The following is a 19,807-nucleotide window of genomic DNA, read 5'->3' as shown; positions in this document are numbered from 1 at the left end:
GTATGATTCATTGAGAATATGTCTTTGGAGATTAGTTTCCACAGTAAGTAAAGGAATAAGAATTTAAACAGTTAGCTAGGCATCAGAAATAGTATGTTTCATAATAATGGTATATCGCCTTTCATTTCAATATCTTACATATCTTTGCATTCCTCAGTACCTAGTACTGTGTCTGGAACATAACATGGGCTCAGTGTAAATTAAATAAGTAGATGCTAGTTTATACATTCTGTTTATGTTTGTCTATAGCGTATGGGACCTTCATTGTGAGATCAATGTAACAACAAAAATTCCTAAGTCATCAAGGCATTCAGATCACCATATTCTGTGCTATAGGCAATATGATAAAATTTTATACCCCTAGAAATCAGTAGACGAGTCTTATTCTTCTTGGGTTTCTCCTTACTGAATAGTGGTGTGGTATTTATTTAGTATGCACTTAATAAATATGTAGGATTTTAGAAGGTACAAAAGGAAGTCTAAACAAAGATCCTATAGGCAAGACATATTGAGATACAGTCTGGGAAATATTGATTCAGACTTCCAGGCCATTATATAGGGAGACCTTAGATCGGCGGGAATGGTGTATATAGCAACGGATAGCAGCATATTATATCACCTTTCCTACTGTGCATGTGTTTGGAATATCTACCTATCCAGCAGGTATCTGGAGAGATGCTATGATTCATACAGCATATATAGTATATCATGTGTGATGTGGCTCCCACATTCTAGACGCCCATATGGTTTGTGTTGCCAGAGGTGCCTCAACTTCTATTCATCTTATAGTAAAGGAAAGGGAATTGTGGCTATGTTATTTTCTTCCCAATATTATCTAAAAAGACTACCACTCATCTTAAATAATTATCACTCTAAAATACATATAGGCATAACACATGTAGATATGCCTTGAGGACTTTCTTATACGGAAAACATAATAGCATTTCATAGAGACAAATGGCAACATTATTTTGACTGCCTATAGCAATAAGGAAAAACTTTACTGAAAAATTCCCAGTTTCCTAATTATCACTATATACAGACAGGAGCTTCTCCTGGATGGTTCCCACTGGGGTTTCATGCTAGAGCAATACATGAAATCTTGATTTGTACCCTCTTTCTTTTTAATATCTGAATTTTTCCTAATGATTTTCAGAGAAACATTAGCTAACAGACAAATATAGATTTTCATACAGGACCTGTATAAGCCTGGCATAGCAGAAAGCTGTTACCCACCTTCTGATTTCACAGACGGCTAATTAGTAGCATATGAAAGTACGGAATCTCTTCACTCAGATAAATTCAAGTGATTTAAAACAATCACTGCATCTATGAATATTAGAATCTTCCTCACGGTGTCACTGAGAAACACTGAGTTTATACTTTTAAACCACTAGGAACAGTGCTTGGCACATAACCATTAATAAATATTGAAAGTTATTATTATCACCTACATCTTTAAAATCATGTCTTCTTTAACAAGGTTTAGATTTTTCAGTACAACTCTGATTTTTTTTAATACAGGCATACTAGTATTATTCACTATAATTTTCTTCTTAAAGCACTGTCTTTAAGTCAGCACTACTGAATTGGGTTTTAATTAAATACCCAAAGATGATATCCCATAAGCTTCCATTTTCCAAAATGTAAAAAAGTATGGTTTTGTTAAAATCACAGTCATTCTCAGTCTGCGCTATTGTCTGGAAATAAGCTTTCTGTCTAAAGCACACTGGCCTGATGTATGAAAAAAAATAATCATAAATAGTTTTTCATGGGTCTTCGCAAAATATAACCAATTATTGATTTGAAATCCTGCTTAGCTGCAACAGAATACTCTGTAATCAATTACATTTGGGGGTTTAACCTGTAGATAGAAGACATGAAAAAGCTGAGTTAATGACTTTTTCAACTGGCCAAATGATATCCCTGGGAGGTAAAATGTCATCCTCAGACAGTCAGTAATTTCCAATTGTCGCTGCCACACTTGCTACTGGGGGAGCAGATCTTCCTATTACTGAGCCAACAAGCTACTCTAGACCATCACTTATGTTTCCAAAATAAAAGACCAATGCAAGCCATTTTTTCTGTCTCTTCCAAATACAACTGATCTTCATATTTCCATGGTAACCAACTCCTGCTGGCATGATCAAGAAAAAACTGATTTGGGATTTTAATTAATTGCTTAGAAATGGAAATGTAACAGGGACTGGCAGTTCAACTAAGCACATTTTGCAAAGTGAATAAAAATAGAGTTTCTGAAATACTTGAAATTGTTTCAGTGGCTGTAGCACATCTTTTGCTAGACACCTTAATTTATTCCATCCTCCAAAATAAGTCTGCCAAATGTATACTAAGCCATTTTGTCAACACAAATCATTTTGGCAAATACTTTAATCCCTCTTCTAAACAAAATGCATTGTAATTTAAAAAATCTAAACCATCGGTGTGAACCCACTGGGTCCCATCTGAGATATTAGTAGATCATGTTTAAAGGAGCTGTCATCTCCTATTTGCAAAGAAGAGCTCCCATTCTTGCTGCCTGATAAGGAGTAAATTCCTTGAACTTCACCCAGTATGGCAGTGGCTCCTACCACTAAGGGTAGCCTTAAAGACACTTTTTGCACAGAAGTTCAGTGCATGGGCTCTGGAGCCAGACTGTATACAGGTGAAAATCTTGGCTTCTCAACTTACTAGCTTTATTACCTAGAATAAGTCTTTTAACCAGAGCCTCAGGTTTCTCATCTGTAAAATGGGTAAACTTTTAAAAGATTGCTGCAAGGATTACATACATTAATAAATGGAAAATCCTAAAATGAAGCCTGCAAGATAGTAAAGAATTAATAAATGTAAGTTATTATTATTAATATTTGTATCTTTTAGTCCATATGTAAACTCTGTTTTGTATTTCTTATAATACTTGGTTTTAAATGTTTCCTTTAGAAATATAACATACCAAGAACTGGTCAAAAATCATTTCTCATTACAAGGTATAAACCGTCTTTTCTTTAGAGAAATATTAATTCCTGCTATAAGATATATAAAACAATGTCATCTAGGGCCAAGTAAATAATTATTAAAGATTTCAGTGTAAAAATTTCTCCCATAAAAGAAGAGAAATGATGCAATTACAAGGTATTTCTGGAATAAGCCTCACTCTTGCTTGATTTGAAAGTGTTTTAATTGTACAAAGACACTAAATTGTCATAGGCACAAAGAAAACAATAGTCATTAAACAAATATTATTACTTAACGCTGTCAGTTGATGGAATAATCTGACCAGATGCTCTTGCGAATGGAGAATTTCCATAGCTAATACATATATTAACATGTTTTTGAAAATGTATGCAATAAGCTCTATATCAAAGATAATTTAATATGTTCATAATCACTTGGAAGGACAATTCCAATTAAATATAGCCGTCCTCACTTGTTAGCTGAGAACCTTGACCAAGACTTCTGAGTATCAGTTATTCCATCTATTACTATTATCATCATTATGAAACAAAAATAGGAACAAACATATGGATCTAAGCAGTGTAAGGAAAAACATACGAGGGTGAGTAACATGTGCTCACCATTAAAAGAATCCCCAGGCTTTAGAAGAAGTGTGCACAAACATTATAGACAAGCGAACCAATGAGAACAAAATTGGTAGGTGTTAAATATGGGTTAGTTATAGAACTAACCATCACTCAAGTATTGGCTTCATCCTTCAAGTCATCTCTCAGAGTAGATTTTATTTATTAGCCAGCATTTCCTTTACCTCAAAGATCAGAGAAATGCCCTTGCTTGTGTGTTCTCACAGAATCTTATACTTGTAACTCTGTAACATTTGTCACACTTGTAATTGCTTATCTAATGTGGATCTTTGTTGTTGAATTATCTCCATGAAGCTAGATAAAATCTAGTTCATTTTTGCATCCTGTCTCTAGTGCCTGGAAGAGAGTAGGGGTGGAATAAGTTTTATGTGAAATGGAAATTGAATGATTAACCAGTCTCCAAAATCTGTCTTAATAGGCATGGCTATTAGTTATGCAGTATCTTACTAGAAGATGAGCTCCGTGTATCCCAACTTCTAGAATAGGGCCTGGTGCAAAATAGGCACTTAGAATACTTATTGAATATATGAATAAATGAATGAGCATGAGATATATGAAAACATTGTCAGTATTAGAAGATAAAATCCCAAGCCATGAGGTAAGAGGTAACTTAGATTCATTGTAACTTAGATAAAAGGTAAATTTCTTCTTTTCCTCCATCCTATCAATACTGCAATTAGTTCCTTTTATTCATAAATACGTAGGTTAAGGACATATTCTAGTGCATTCTTGGTAGCCTGGAAATCGAATTGCTCTTATGAATGTGCCCTAAGAAATACCTCTTTCCACATATAGGATAACAATATGGTCAAGCAATTATATTATTGACTTGTGCAGCTATGTTTGCCTCCCACCATGTGATGGAGGGAGAGGCAAGAACGGGAAATCTCCAGATAATTTTGGCATTTGAGAAAGGCATAAAACTCTCCCAGGTCATAGCAATGATGAGCCTTCTAAACTCAGTTTCTTAAAACCTTACTTATTGATAAAAGGATATATGTGGTTATATAGTCTCCTTTCTGTTTACCTTCTCTAAAAAGTTTTATTGAAATGTAATTGACATACAATAAGTTGCCATGTTTAAAGCATACAGATGTCCTGACATATGTATACATCCATGAAATTACCATCAAAATCAAGCTAGTGAGTATCACCCAAAAAGTTTCCTCATCCCCCTTTGTAATCCCTCCTTCTACTCTCACCCCTTCATCCCCAGGCAACCACTGGTGTGCTCTCTGTCATTATAGATTAGTTTGCATTTTCTTTCATACAGTGTGATTATTTTGAGATTCTTCCTTGTTGTTTTAAGTATCAATAGTTCATTCCTTTTTATTGCTAAGTAGCTTTTGACTATATAGCTATACCACAATTTTCTTATACATTCGCTTGTTGATGAACATTTGAGTTGTTTCCAGTTTGAGCTACTACAAACAAAGCTGCTATGAATATTTCTGTACACGTCTTTGTTTGGACTTACGTTTGGATTTCTTTTGGGTAAATAGCTAGGACTGAAATGGCTGGGTTATATCATAAGTCTATGTTTATATTTTATAAGAAACTGCTAAACAGTTTTCCAAGGTAGTTGTACCATTTCTTAGATACTACTGTATTCTTTCAGAAGCACCTGAAAATAAAAGTGTTTTCAAATTATAAAACTAAAATAAAAAATTTTAATCTTTACATTTAAAATTGCATAATATTTTACTTTAAAAACTGTTTTTCCAAGGTTTACCATGTTCAGCTTCTAACGTTACTTAGTCTGTCAGGCACCAAAGAGGATAAAAATGCTCTCCAATTAACCATATAATAAGTTTTTTTTTAATTCCCAAACAAAAATTATATGGAGCAGTTTCAAATGATTGAGGAATAAGTCTTTTAACTCTTCGAATTGTCCCATCAGCATAATTATCCACTCCACTCTGCATGCTCAGGCACCCTACAATATTAAATTTAAAAATTTAATATTTTTTGGCAAGCACTCTGTGACTAAATTTTGGCAGCAAAGAGACACAGTAGATCAGAATATGATTATTTACTTTGGTAAATTAACAATACGTGAAGATCATCAGATGAATCTAACTGCAGCACATTGAGGTAAACTGAGTAAGAGTTTTAAAGAACCAAAGTTATTGACTATAGTTAATGCCTTGTAATCTAGATGTTTCACCTCTATGGTCAGGAGGTAGAGAACAGGAAGCACAGGAAGAATTTCCAAGCAAACCCCTAAAACACCCTGTGATAATAGATGTAGGTGATAATAGGTCTACTGAAATACGGAAAGACTCGAATCAGATCCCATCACAGCCCCAACCTCTAGTCAATTGATAGAAAATATAAGATTAAGAAACTCCAAGGTGAACTGGGATAGAACACTGTGGAGATGAGTCATCTCACTTGCAAAGCAGGCTCGTCGACTAGGCAAGAGTCCAGTTCAAGTCATTCATCTTCTTTTTTTTCTTATTTTTATGGAGTCACTGCTAGAAAGTGAGCAATGATAATAACTAACGTCAAAAGATGTTGCACCTTCAAAGCAAGGAAGCTACACTTCAGAAAATGATTATTAGCAAAGTGAAGGAAAATTCCAAAAGTTACACCAAATTTTTGTATGTGTTTCTACTCCCTGTGAAAGACACTTAAGAGAGAGCAAAACAAAATGAAACAGAGGTTTTGACTCTTGAAGTGAAAGAAGACAGTTCCTGGAAAGAACAAGCAAATTCCCAGCAACACCACTGTGTGGACCACTGTTTAATAAGAAACGACAGGACCCTGTTGACTAGAGACAGGAGGTGTAGACTCTGCTCATGCTCTGCTCTGTGTTATGCCCCTTGGCAAGAACTAATGCATATAACAACACTACTGGATGATGCAATGGAACAGGAAACTAAAGGGGGAAAATAGAAAAGGTGAATGAAACTTTTCCACATCTAAAATATTCTGGAAGGTAACATCAATAGGGTCCATAGTTTAATAGTACTCATTTTTATATTTTCAAAGTGTTACGGTTAATAAACCAGTTTTTAAGCAAACCCAGAACTTTAAAAAGAAAATATCATACATGCTCTTAATTAAAATGTTTATAAAATAAAACCTTTGAATAAAAACATCAATAGTTGGTAAATGGCAAATATTAAAGATATAGAAACTAATCAATAAACATATGGCTGCAAAAAACAAAAAGAATGATTATCCAGAAATGACAACAAAAGTCTTGAAGACATAAAACTATTTTATTATTATTATTATTATTATTATTTTTAATGCTATTCTTGTCTGCTTACATTCTTTTTATGTATGTATGTATGTATGTATGGCTGTGTTGGGTCTTCGTTTCTGTGCGAGGGCTTTCTCTAGTTGCGGCAAGTGGGGGCCACTCTTCATCACGGTGTGCGGGCCTCTCACTATCGCGGCCTCTCGTTGCTGAGCACAGGCTCCAGATGTGCAGGCTCAGTAGTTGTGGCTCACGGGCCGAGTTGCTCCGCGGCATGTGGGATCTTCCCAGACCAGGGCTCGAACCCGTGTCCCCTGCATTGGCAGGCAGATTCTCAACCACTGAGCCACCAGGGAAGCCCCATAAAACTATTTTTTAACATACAATCTTTGTTAAGAACTATATATGTAACAGCTCCCATAGGATTAAATACATATAAATATATATAACAGTATGTTTCTCTGTGTGTGTATATGTATATATCCATCCATACTACACATGTGTAATTCCAACCTAGGTCTTAACACACTGTTTTGTCTAATCCATGATGAGCAGGTAGATAACATTACAATCATAAGAACTAATGATGTGTTTTTATTCTATACTTACTTCCCCTTATAGCCTGACATAACTTTTGGTTTCACTCCTATCTTTGACCTGGTAAACCTTTGGATTTCTGAACTTTACCTTTTCTCGTTTGTTTTCCTAGAGGGGTTTGAACCTCCTTGCAGCCATTGTCTTTCACAGGAGGTATGTGGGTGTGTGTGTGTGTGTGTGTGTGTGTGTGTGTGTGTGAGTGTGTGTGTGTGTGTGTGTGGAGAGGGAGGGGGAAGAGCGTGGGTGTCAGAGGAGAAGAGGGAAGAGAACTACAAATTTTGGGTGCTGCTACCATGCCAGGCCCTGTGACAAACTGGACATCTTTACTCAAGTATCCACCTATCAAATTCTACTTAAAATACTTAAAAGCACAGAAGTTTTCTCTTTCTAGCGTCGTCATTTGACCTGAACTCTGTTTTTGCCTGGTACAATAGAATGAGCTTACATGTAGCTTCTAAATTTTGGGCATTCATTAACATATTCTTCCTAAAAATCTCAGTTCTTACCAAAAAGAGCCTGTTTGGAATTAAGAAATTTTCTTTGCTGTGATTTTTCTTTTGTTTATTCCATTTTACCCCTGAAAGTACATTTTGAGTCAAAAGGAGGGAGTGTTCATTTTGGATGACTTTTACTGTAAGGGGAGGCTGCCCAGTTCAAAATAAGTGAGGGACTAAGGGTGGTATGTGCTATGGGTTTCTCAGACCTCTGTTTGCATTCCTTGTTCCATCTCATCTCTTTCTTCTCTTTGCCTTGATTCACCGTGAAACAAACACTTGATAAAGGTGAGGCCAGTGAAGGTGGCTGCTTTGTGGACTATGTCAGGAGAAATCTCCAATTTCCATTCCAGACCATTCCTAGAGCTCTTGGTATTCTCGTGTAGTATAACTTTCCAACTTATGCGTAAGTATCTATTATGCGGTGGATTACTGACTCTACAATTTAGCATTAATTTTAAAATGGAATACCCTGTGACATTGCTTTCAACAGTCTGTATGATCTGACATTATCTTTTAGTCTTCAAGTTTAAAAAAAATAATAAGAACTTGGCTCTACCTAGAGTTAATAACTAAAAATTCAATATACTCCTACAGGATATAAATGTATGAGTCTCCCTGAGAAAGATGAAACTAATTTAAGAACTTCCCACATATTGAGAACAGTTCACAGAAATTTACCAGCTGCTTCTTTATGTAAGATAGGATCTCCTGGTTCAGTGTATGTGCTGAATGCCAATTAAAACATTCCCTACCTTGAGGGCATTAATATGGAGCAAAAGAGGATGACTGATGGGAAGGTCAAAATAAACTTAGCAAAAGAAAAGTAGTGTCTGATAAAGAATAACCTGCATTATATTCTACAACAACCCACCAACTTCCTGAAAAGTACTGTATACATATGGATGATGATAGTTCAGCTCTTTTCCAACCCTCAAGTTTCTGTGACCGTCAACTCCTGAATATAAGCGAAGCTTCTTAGGAAACAAACTACACCCTCAGTTCCTACTGGGACAATAGAACCAGGTGTCTTGGTTCCAGAAGGAAATGAGACTCAGAGCTTATTGAATTGGCAAAAGTTGACAAGTGAAGAGTAGGAGTTCATCGTATTCTAGTTAAGAGTTTTCAATAGCCACAGAATGTATTGGCATTCTTAAATTAAATGTGTCTGCATTTAGTCTTTCCTGAAATAATTACAAATTTATAAGGTCCATGATAGTTATACTTATTTTTTTTATGAAGTCCTCCACATCAGCACATTATCTTTGGGAAATAACTGCATATACTTAAGCAATCAGTTCTTTGTTAATACAGCTGAAAACAGTGGGTGGGCTTTTTTTTTTTTCAGGTGAGAAAAAAAGAGGCTGAGAAATGAACACCTCAGATTGCTTCTGTTTGTTTGAGGCTCTTATCCTCAGGGCTGCGTTCTCTTGGCTGGGTGTACCTGTTGATCACACTGCTTAACAGTAATTATTCCAGACAGCTTTTTGGCTCATAGAGTTGTTTCATAGGCTTCATAAATCATACAAATTATTACCCAACAGAAAACTATAATTACCCACAAACCCTGACATGCCAAAATGTGTATTAATTAGATAAGGTAATAAATACTTTACTGCACATAGCTATAATTATTACCTCAAAAGTGACATATATACATATACCATCTTGATATTCTGCAGGAAATGATTCAATATGATGCTTAGTTTGTAAAGAATTGTTATCTAATTTGATTAATTAGTTAATGCTTTTGCAAGGTGTTTCAAATACAAGAAATGAAGTAGAATTGTTAAGTTTCAAACTTAATATTATGATCAAATGAGATCTAAACTATAATTTGCAGAGGAATTTCCTATGGGGATAATTTATAAAAGTTTATGTTTCTTAGTTCTAAACTTGGGTGTGTATAGGAAGTCTTAAGAATGACAGCTACATCTAAAATTTTGCTCATTCCATTTCTATAATAGTATAAAATGATTTATTCACTATTAAAATAAGGAAACCTTTCTGATAGAAACAAGCATAATATTTCAAAATATATACTTTTTATGCACCAATCTAGCCTGAAATTTCAATGTAGAAAGAAATTCCAGAGTAGATTTGAAAGAACACACTTGATTAAGGAACATTCATATAAATACTCAGTTCCTATCACATTGTTCTTACATATTTTAATGATGTGTAAGTTCAGACCTATAGGATAAATGAGGTAGAGGAGTGCTGTTATATTCAAGCCTCTACTATATCCTAGTTTATTCAACACAATCTGTTGTTTTTCAACTCAGTCTTTTCAATATATGCAAACAAAAATGGATCTTATTCTTAATGTTCTAAATATTGTGTACTGTATAGTAATCTATTTGTAGCTCAACTGATACATGTGACACATTACACTGAAATAAAAATTTTCAGCCTGAAGAACAAAGAGGAACATTAAAGATTATGGAAGTAGGAAATAAGTCAACTCAACTGTTGTTTGATTAAATCTGCCCCCCAAAAACATTAATACTGGCGGCTTTCATTTAAGTAGAGGTATTCTTAAGAAACCTTTAATATGAAGAAATGAAATATAATGTATCCCATATTTTCCTGTTTAGATAATTATCTCCATGAATCATTTAAAAGTGAATTCAAAGACAACTGACTCGCTTGTCCTCATTTGATTATTATTGGGAAATTATTAGGGAACGTCATATGAAAAGGAAATCATGTTGAAGGTACACATTAGTTATTCCACGGTACAGTTTTCTCAAAAATAATAGAAAAGAGACTCTGATGGAGACAGTTAAAGTAGTCTAGCTGTATAACAAATTTCCTGTATCTAGCCTACTTGTCAATGTCTATCATTGCACCTAACACATACTAGGCATCCAATAAATACAGGCTGAATAAACTAATGCCACTAAAAGGCATTTATCCTGGAGGAGAGGGATTAATTGACATTGTACTTTGTTTGGATAACGGTATCATTACAACACGATGACTTTGGGAAAATGCAAATAACTCAAAGATGCTGCTAGTTCAGAATGGAAAATGGCGCTATAAAGTGTTATGGAAAGAATGAGGAAGAACCAGTTAAAGAAGATTTTACTTTATACACTCAAAATTTAGTTGATTTTCTGGGGATAAATTTGTTCAAAGCTCTTTGCATATGACAGAGAAGACATAATATTAACAAAGGAACCAAACTTTGTCAATGTGATAGCAGAATTTTTAACATATTCTATATATGCTGATAACTATAAATATTAGCATATTTGTTATTTATTATAAATATTAACATATTAGTTATGAAAATGTAGCCTATATACATATCTACATACTTGTAGTTTATTATGCATTTTGTAAAAGTCCAGGATACAGAAATTTTAAGGCATGAGCCAGTTCTAGGGTAGAATTTCTCTTCTTAGAGCATCTTGTAGTAATTATCATGCTGACTATCACAGGAAGGTGCAATCCAAAAGAAATCCATTAAGAAAAGCTATTGATGATTCCAACTTCTGTTTCTGGGATTAAGTGAGGTTAGGTTATTCACACCAATCCTTCTACTGAAAACAGAAAAGATACTGGATAAAATATATTTTTAAAAATTTTCTTTGGAAGCATTAGAAAGCTATCAGAATAGTAAGAAGTCACCAAGCCAGAATCTTAGAACAATCAGTAACCCAGAGGGGTAAGTGGAGGACTGAGAGCATATGTTAATTCAGGAAAATTTGAACTTTAGGTTAAGAGGAATAGAAATAAATAACATCTCTACAACCACCCAATATTCAGAGTCTAATAAAAATCATCCATCCCTCCATTAAGTTGGGTTCTGAAAAAGCTGTAGCTTCAGAAAAAAATGTAAAGCAGAAGAAAGCCACCCTCCTCATACCTGGACAACTGCAAGTTTTCTTGAGCAGAGCAAAGCAGGGAAAAAAGGGAGAGCAGGGGAGATACATGGTATACTTATTCTAAATAAAATAGACTCACCTCTTGGCATCACACATGCTATAAGTTATGGCACTGCAAGTCACGTCTGGAAATCTCAAAGTCGGGCTTGATGTTCACACTTTTCAGTACTCCTATTTACTATTTTAAGAGGAATAATTTATTCAATCAATCAACCACTTGTTCCATATATGGCCATAAAATGCCCTCTCTAAACAAAGTGCTATAGGATACAAAAAAGGTGGCAATTCCTACTATTATTCTCAAGATAATCTCTCATTTTTTAGCATCTAGGCCCAGTTGTTCAGGATACGGCAAGACTTCAAACAATTTCTAGGTTGAGTAAATATAGATGTCCTTCCTGTCTTACTGAGAGACATTAATATTTTCCTAGTTTTATTGAATTCATCTTATTTAATATTAAGAATCAGCTGGGTTCTTTGGTCCCTAGTTCATAGCTGTCCTGGTTTCTGCACATTAATTTATACATTTATGGGGTCTGGTAGAGAATCCAGGTCTAGTCATAAAATTCAGAGAGCTCGTCACCGAAGAAATGGTGAACCTCCCAAAACACATTTATTGTCTAGGAGCATTTCGTTACTGGCCATAATTTGGCTTATAATTGAATAAAGACCTTTGTCATAAGCTTAATATAGGACTCAAGAAACTAATAGGTGGCATTTAGAAATCTAAAAAGCCAAAGATTTCAGCTTAGTATCAACCGAGATGTCATCATTAAACACATATTAGTTGAGCTTCTGTGTCAGATACAGTGCTCATAATTCTTACAGAAGACAAGAAAAAGTATTTTCCCAAATAGAAGCCCATTCAGAATAGGCTTACGTAATCAATGTTTGTGTCACTCTGTTTTATAGTTAATTATTGAAACAATATCATTTTTTAATTAAACAATTGTTTAGTACATGCCTATTTTTTATTCGTTGCTATATCCTCCACACCTACAATACTATTCAGTGCATAGAAGATGCTCAAGTATTTGGAAAATGAGTGAGTGATTTTAAAAAATGAATGAATAAAAGGAAAGTCTTCTTCAGACACTAGCATCTACCTATAGACCTTTAAAGACTGTAATGTTCTATCGGGGGACACATGAAAAAGAACACTGTACTTATTCAAATTCCATGTAATGATTGCTCATATTGTGGCTATTTTTAATGATGTTAATGCTAAGTGATTATTTCATAATGTTATAACTGGCAGTTGCTGACATGATTCATGATTTCTGATTGTTTATCTAATCTTTGTTTCTTTGGGGGTCAAAGAAAAGCAGCAAGACATGAAAATAAAAAGAAGGAGACACGGGTTGTCATTCAGTTTTATGCGAACTGAAAGGTTTATAGTGAGGAACTGTTGGATGCAATTTCAGTAAGCAAGGATTTTGTGGATAGATTAGATCAGTTACAAATTGCTAAATCTGATGGCTTAGATAAAAATTTTACCAGAGGCTTTAAAAGAAGTAGAACACGTTTTGGGGAGAAGCAATTGCCTTCTGGAGAGCGCACAGAGTATATATTTTTCAAAGCAAATGAAATGTGGGGAGATTGTGTAACTAGATCCTCAATGAGAATGAAATGATTGCATTTTCAGCTGGAACAGGCAAATCATCTTTAATGTGTAGTTAGGCTTCTTTGTTTGTGATCACTTTCCCCTCCTACTTCAGCATATGGCACTTAGCAAAATACAAAATATACATTTTAAACATTAACTAGAGAAAAGTAAAGCATGTATTATTCTTAGAAGAGTCTATATAAGGTATTTTATAAATAGAGAAACAATGAACACACACATATGTGTGTATATATAAAAACATAAGTATAGGTATATATCTTACCCTTTCTTCCTTTCTAAGTAGCTACATGCCATGCTAAGTTGCTGATGTGCAAAATATCTAGCATACAAAAGACTTATCATTTTTGTTTGAATTTTCTTTTTCTTTTTCATTTCTTCTATCCTTCACTTTCAAACAATCTTTCGGTGATCTCTCACCTCCCCTACTAAACTGTGTTGGAATAACTAGAATATATTTCTTTAGATCCCTCTGAACACTTCAAGCATTCAACTGCATTGTGTCTGGTTCAGAAATTTTTCAAAATGTCAGAAGTGATCACGTTTTGGAAAGATAATCTCTTCTTAAATTCTTATTGGAGTGTGTGTGTGTGTGTGTGTGTGTGTGTGTGTGTGTGTGTGTGTGTGTGTGGTCTGATGAATGGGGAAGCAGGAGGAGGATGGCATGAAAAGTCCAAAATCCATTTCTTCCTGAAAAGTGGCCAGTGTTCCACAACCATTCAGAATAAAATGTTGTTCAAATTGAGCAATTTGTCCTCAACTCATAAGAACATCTTAAATCTTCCTGAAATTGGGCACAACTTTATATCACATTCTTGGGCTTCAGCTTTGGCAGTTAACGTGCATTTATTGGCATGAAAAAAATGCCATTAACCTTTACTTATAGAAACCTTTTTTAAAAACTCCCTTAATTATGAGGAATACTCTGAAACTTTTCACCTCGCAAACTAAAGAATCAAGTGGGTCTTCTTCATACTTAAATACAGCAAGTTGAGAACATCAGAGAATTTCAACAGTAACTATAATTCAAGAAAGCATGTTAAGTGTATTAAATGCACTCAACAGAGACTCATCCTTCGTCTGCATTGGTGTCATGTTATGGCTGAAGCCCTTGGGCCAGTAACTTAGAGCACTATTTCGCCATTTCTACTTTTGATATACATGCGTAACCTAATATGTGTCTTACACACATCAGCACAAGCCATCTCTATGCATGTGGTCAAATACAGTGACACAACTGAGAAACTTAAATATTCCAAAATAAAAAGAAAGTGAATTCATTTTAGAAATGCACTAAAGGCATTTCAATATGTCCTGCAACTCTTTTGAGTTAAGGACAAATGGGGTTAAGTGATATGCTTGCCCATAACACTCAGCACGATATCAGTAGTTACTTATAGTGAACATACTGATAGAAACAACATTAAAGCCAAATACATTTTTTCCAATAACTTTTTTTCTTCTTCCTTTTTTAGTGTGTAAAGTCATTAAGAGCTAAAGCTGGTGGAAAGGGGAATAAACTTTAGCTAAAGCTGGTGGAAAGGGGAATAAACTTTAGCTAAAGCTGGTGGAAAGGGGAATAAACTTTAAAAGTCTGGGTAGTCTGATACATTTTTTTTAGAGTTATCCAATCCTCATTTATACTTTTTTTCTAATGTAAAAAAGTACTGTTTAGGCTAAGGCATGATATCATCAGCTCAGTTTGGGGTTTCCACAAAATTTAATTAGAAATTGAAGGGACTTGATCATTTGAGTCATCAGCTCTTTCTGTAGACCATTAGTAATAGCTATGCCAAAACATAAAATACCTAGAATTGTTTATTATGTATATAATCCTGATAAAATGCCCGGCAAAAGAGTCACGCTTGTTTTCACAGGAGTGGCTAAGTATCTGTCCCAGAGATGCCCAAAGAAGGCCGATAAGAATCAACCAAGTACAAATCTGAATGTTTTCTAATGCTCGCATTTCTGGTTTCTTTGGACATACAGAACTTTTCTACTTCTGCTGCCCTGGGACTATGGGCCACAACAAATAGACAGAAGGAACCTGAGCTCAGATCATCAAGGGAAGGTTAAGACTAATAAGATCATTGAGATCAAGTCTGTCTATAAGTTAGGCAGAACTGATTACATTTAGAGCCAGGAAGGAGTCAGGGAGCCCAGGCAAATATGTGCAAACAGGAATTAAAACCAGGCGATTCAGTTTCATAATGCAAATGGGCTGCTAGAGCATATAAGACAATTTCTGGATTAGCCATGAAGCTTCTTATATGCTTTCTGCTGAGACAAGAACCAATTGCAAGAATTGTCCTGCAACTGAGTACAAGCAATCCCCGTTACGGAGGTGTTAAGAGGATTAATCAAGCTTGACTAAGGGATGTGAGTCTATATTTAGGTGAGAAAATGACAATCTGTCACTCCTCTTGCATGTTTTACAAAGGAGGATGGGAAACAAGTGGATTTCACAAGTTAAATCTGTGGGTCTGATGAACTGTTTTTCAAGAGACTTTGCAACAAGGCTACTTCTCCCATTAAATTCTAAGGACACTCCAGAAAAGCTATACGGTATCCTGTACCTATACTCTGTGTATTTTCTCTGCAGAGAACTCAGCTGAGACTATCCCCACATACAGACTGTGCTCTTGCTGCCTAAGTTTATAGCAAGCTTTTCTTAGACAGTACTTAGAGGCTGAGCTGAGTTAGTCCCAGTGGGAAGTCACTCAGTCAGTTTCACTGTCTCAGTCTCAATACTTTTTCTAATCTAGTTGCAAATAGGAAAAGTTAGACTTTTCCAAAATCAGCAGGAAAGAGTCCCACCTAAGGGTGAGGCAAATTGAAATTAAGATTGTGAAATAGATGCCTTGAGCATCAGTCAGAAATGTTTTTAAAGAGAAAGTATGAATAAGGAAGACTGAAGGCTGGAGGATTCTTCATTTGTGTCAGACTCTCTTGGCAAGAGCTGTTACAAGTTCTGAAATTAGGTCATGGGAGTTGGCAGTGGTGTCTAATATAGAAAGAGGTTTTGGGGATATGGTGCCCTCAGAAACAGGAAGAGTATTTATAGATCTAATAAGGATTAATAACTTGATCTGAGCTTTATAGATTACCTTTCATCAAAGACCTCAAATATGGTAATACTGATCTCTTCTTTTTTACATACAACATCCTTGTGAAACAAAGAAGGCCCACTATCATTATACTGCTTTTAAAGAAAGAGAAATCAAGATCCAAGTGATTTAATAATTTGATCACACTTACACAATGAATCAGGGCTATCCAGACCCAGCTGGTTCATAATTTGATGCTGTAGCTACAGAGGAAGGATCTCAATCCTGAAAAAGAAAGTTGTCCCAGAATTAAAATGAAGCCCCGTTTCCTAATCCCTGTGGCTATAATCTGTGCATCCATTTATCTTTATTTTTATTGATTTTTTTGATGTGGGCCATTTTTAAAGTCTTTATTGAATTTGTTACAATATTGCTTCTGTTTTATGTTTTGATTTTTCGGCGCAAGGCATGTGGGATCTTAGCTCCCTGACCAGGGATCAAACCTGCACCTCCTACATTGGAAGGCAAAGTCTTAACCACTGGACTGCCAGGGGAGTCCCCTTCCATTTATCTTTAATGTGATTTCCTTATTTAAAAATGTAGATAGCTATAGCTCTCCACTTGAAAATCTCTCTTTAGAATTCTACTTATAATCAACAGATAATTTAGAAAAAATGATGGAATTAAAAAGTCATCAATGGATGCTAAAACTAGTAGGTTAAATTTTGGTGAAAAAGAGGATATTTTCATAGTCTCAAAGTATCTCCTCATAAATTGCTTATTAACTACAACAGGAGAAGAGTGAAGATAAAATTGAGGAAACTGGTGGATAGCACCTTAATCAAGGGACTAAAAGTAAACTCATCAGTAATAGAATAAACCAACATCAAACCCTTGATATGATGCACTGAGGACATCATATCACATCTGTAGTTTTCATGCAAAAAAAAAACCCATAAGGCATAATTTGAACCTTATCATAGGGGAACAACAGATAAACCCAAATCAAGGAACATTATACAATATAACTGACCTTCATTCTTCAAAAACGTCAAAGTCAGGGAAGACAGAGAAGGACTGAGGAACTTTTCTAGATTAAATGAGACTAAAGTCTCATGAAACGAAATGTAATGTGCCATCCTGGACAGGATCCTATAAAGAATTTCACTGGGACAACTGGACTTGAATATAGACTGTGGGTTAGATAAGAGATTGTATTAACGTTAAATTTTCTGTTTTTAATAATTATACAGTGTATTAGTATTCTTATTTTTAGGAAGTACAATACTTTAGTATGTATTTAGGGTTAAAAAAGCACAATGTCGCCTTCATCTTTCTCTTAAATGGTTCATATAAATAAGGAGGAGATAGAGAAAGAGGATGCCAAGGCAAATGGGGCAAAGTGTAAATAATTGGTCAATCTAGGTATTTATTTGTTGAATGTCTCAAGTCTAGGAAATCTTCATTAAAAAAGACTTGAAACATTCTACTAATAATTACCAACTCCCTGTTATGCATCAGAACCTTCTGTGGGCACAGGGGATATATTGGTGAGCAGACATATAGAGCTGCTCTTAGGGTTTGAAAATGTTTACCTGTTTCCCAAAGGATATCCTCAATATGGAGTTCTCCATTTATACTAAAATATAAAGTAGGACAGAGACCAGAACTCTTTTTCTTGAAGTCAGTACCCTATTTCTCAAGTTCTAAAAGTAAACAAGTAACCGAGGCAATAGAACACACAGATGTCTTTACTTTATGGCCTGTTCATCTCTTGGCCCAGGCTCTATCTGTTGAGTAACAGTTGGTGTTTTATATTTTCTTTCCTCACTAAGAAGGATTCATTTTATTGTTAAAGTCTGTAAGTGCTGTTTGACTGTGGTTCCTATCATGTCCTCAGTCTTGAGGATGTGTTGTACTCAAGCAGAGGAAAGGATCGTATACATTTATATGCCCCTTCCTCCGTCCACTCAACTCTCCGTACATAATCTGAAGTAATTCAGGGCAGTGGTAATTTCTGGATAATTCAAACAAGAATTGAATAAAAACCATTTCTTACCACAAATAAAAGACACATTGTAGACACTATTTTCTGTAAAGTTCACACACTGAATTGGTCATACATAGCCTTTACTTAAAGCTTCAGTATCGAAACAGTTTCATAAAATCCATGATCATTTGTTATAAGGTGACAAGACAAAATTTTAATTAATAACAAGTAAATACATGAACTTGATATTATCTTTATTTTAAAATTATGTGTTCAGTATTCTGTAATCACTTAACCTAATTTCTAGACATGTACAGGTGTGTGTGTGTGTGTGTGTGTGTGTGTGTGTCACGGTTTACCAAATTCCACAAAAGTAGCAAATTGCATTTAGTATAATATGAGAAGCTGTATGATTTTTAAAACTGATTTCTTGGTCAAAATATTCAAAACAATGATTGTAAACGTAGATAATTCAGGTAGAGAATCACTTTGTCCAAACTTGCAACATTGATACATGCCTCTGTCCAAAGGTTTATACTAATTGGTGCCAAAAATAATGTTCATAATAATAATTACTATTATTATCATTCAACAGATACTTACTGAGTTCTTATAAGTTCTGTGGACTTTTCTAAGTGCAGGACATATAACCTATGTGGTCCACTACTCTCATGGGACTTAGAATTTGGTGAAATAATTACTATCTATTTCTTATTTGATACATATTTTTAAAGTGATTAATATGAGCAAGGTGCTATTCTAAATCTTTATCAAGTGCAAAATTGTAATCTTCATAAAAATTCTTGGAGGCTTGAGGTATAACTACTTTTATTTTACAGATGTATAAAATGAGGTACAGAGAGGCTAATGATTTCCCCAAGGGCATATAGCTAGGAAGTAGCAGAATCAGGATTTGAACCAGATGGTCCAGGTTCAAATTCCATTCTCTAATCACTACACAGTGTTACCTCTCACGGTGATGATGATCGTCATCATTATCACCATTATCGTCATCACTAGCATTGTGCTGAGCACTTCATATACCTTATGTCATTAATGAAGCATGTGACACAGTGTCTGGCATATAGTAGATGCTCAATAAATAGTTGCATAATGAATGGATGAAAACAATGTTTCAAAATTCCAGTGTGTTGTCCTTGAAAATGATGACACTCATTAACTGCACTCTTCTTGTTTTGACCTTCTAAAGCCTTTACTATATATGCCACATAATTTAGCATCCTTTATTATAGCATCTCATTCTTTAATTATTTAGTGGTAATGTCACCTGTCTAGTATGCTTTCAAGTTACTTGAGTATAGTGGTTATCTTATACATCTTTTTATTTCTTAAAC

The 19,807-nt window shown here is 34.8% G+C and overlaps 1 long non-coding RNA gene across 1 annotated transcript in view; it reads right to left on the bottom strand.

Annotated features, from left to right (window-relative positions):
- The window catches only part of LOC309655032, a 355,331-nt gene that overhangs the window by 124,969 nt on the left and 210,555 nt on the right, over positions 1-19,807 (bottom strand). The gene's annotated exons all lie outside the window — the stretch shown is intronic.

The sequence above is a fragment of the Balaenoptera physalus genome (assembly GCF_965194825.1).
Source record: "Balaenoptera physalus genome assembly, chromosome: 2".
NCBI classification, from domain to species: Eukaryota; Metazoa; Chordata; class Mammalia; order Artiodactyla; family Balaenopteridae; genus Balaenoptera; species Balaenoptera physalus.
This window is presented reverse-complemented; position numbering and strand designations above follow the sequence as displayed.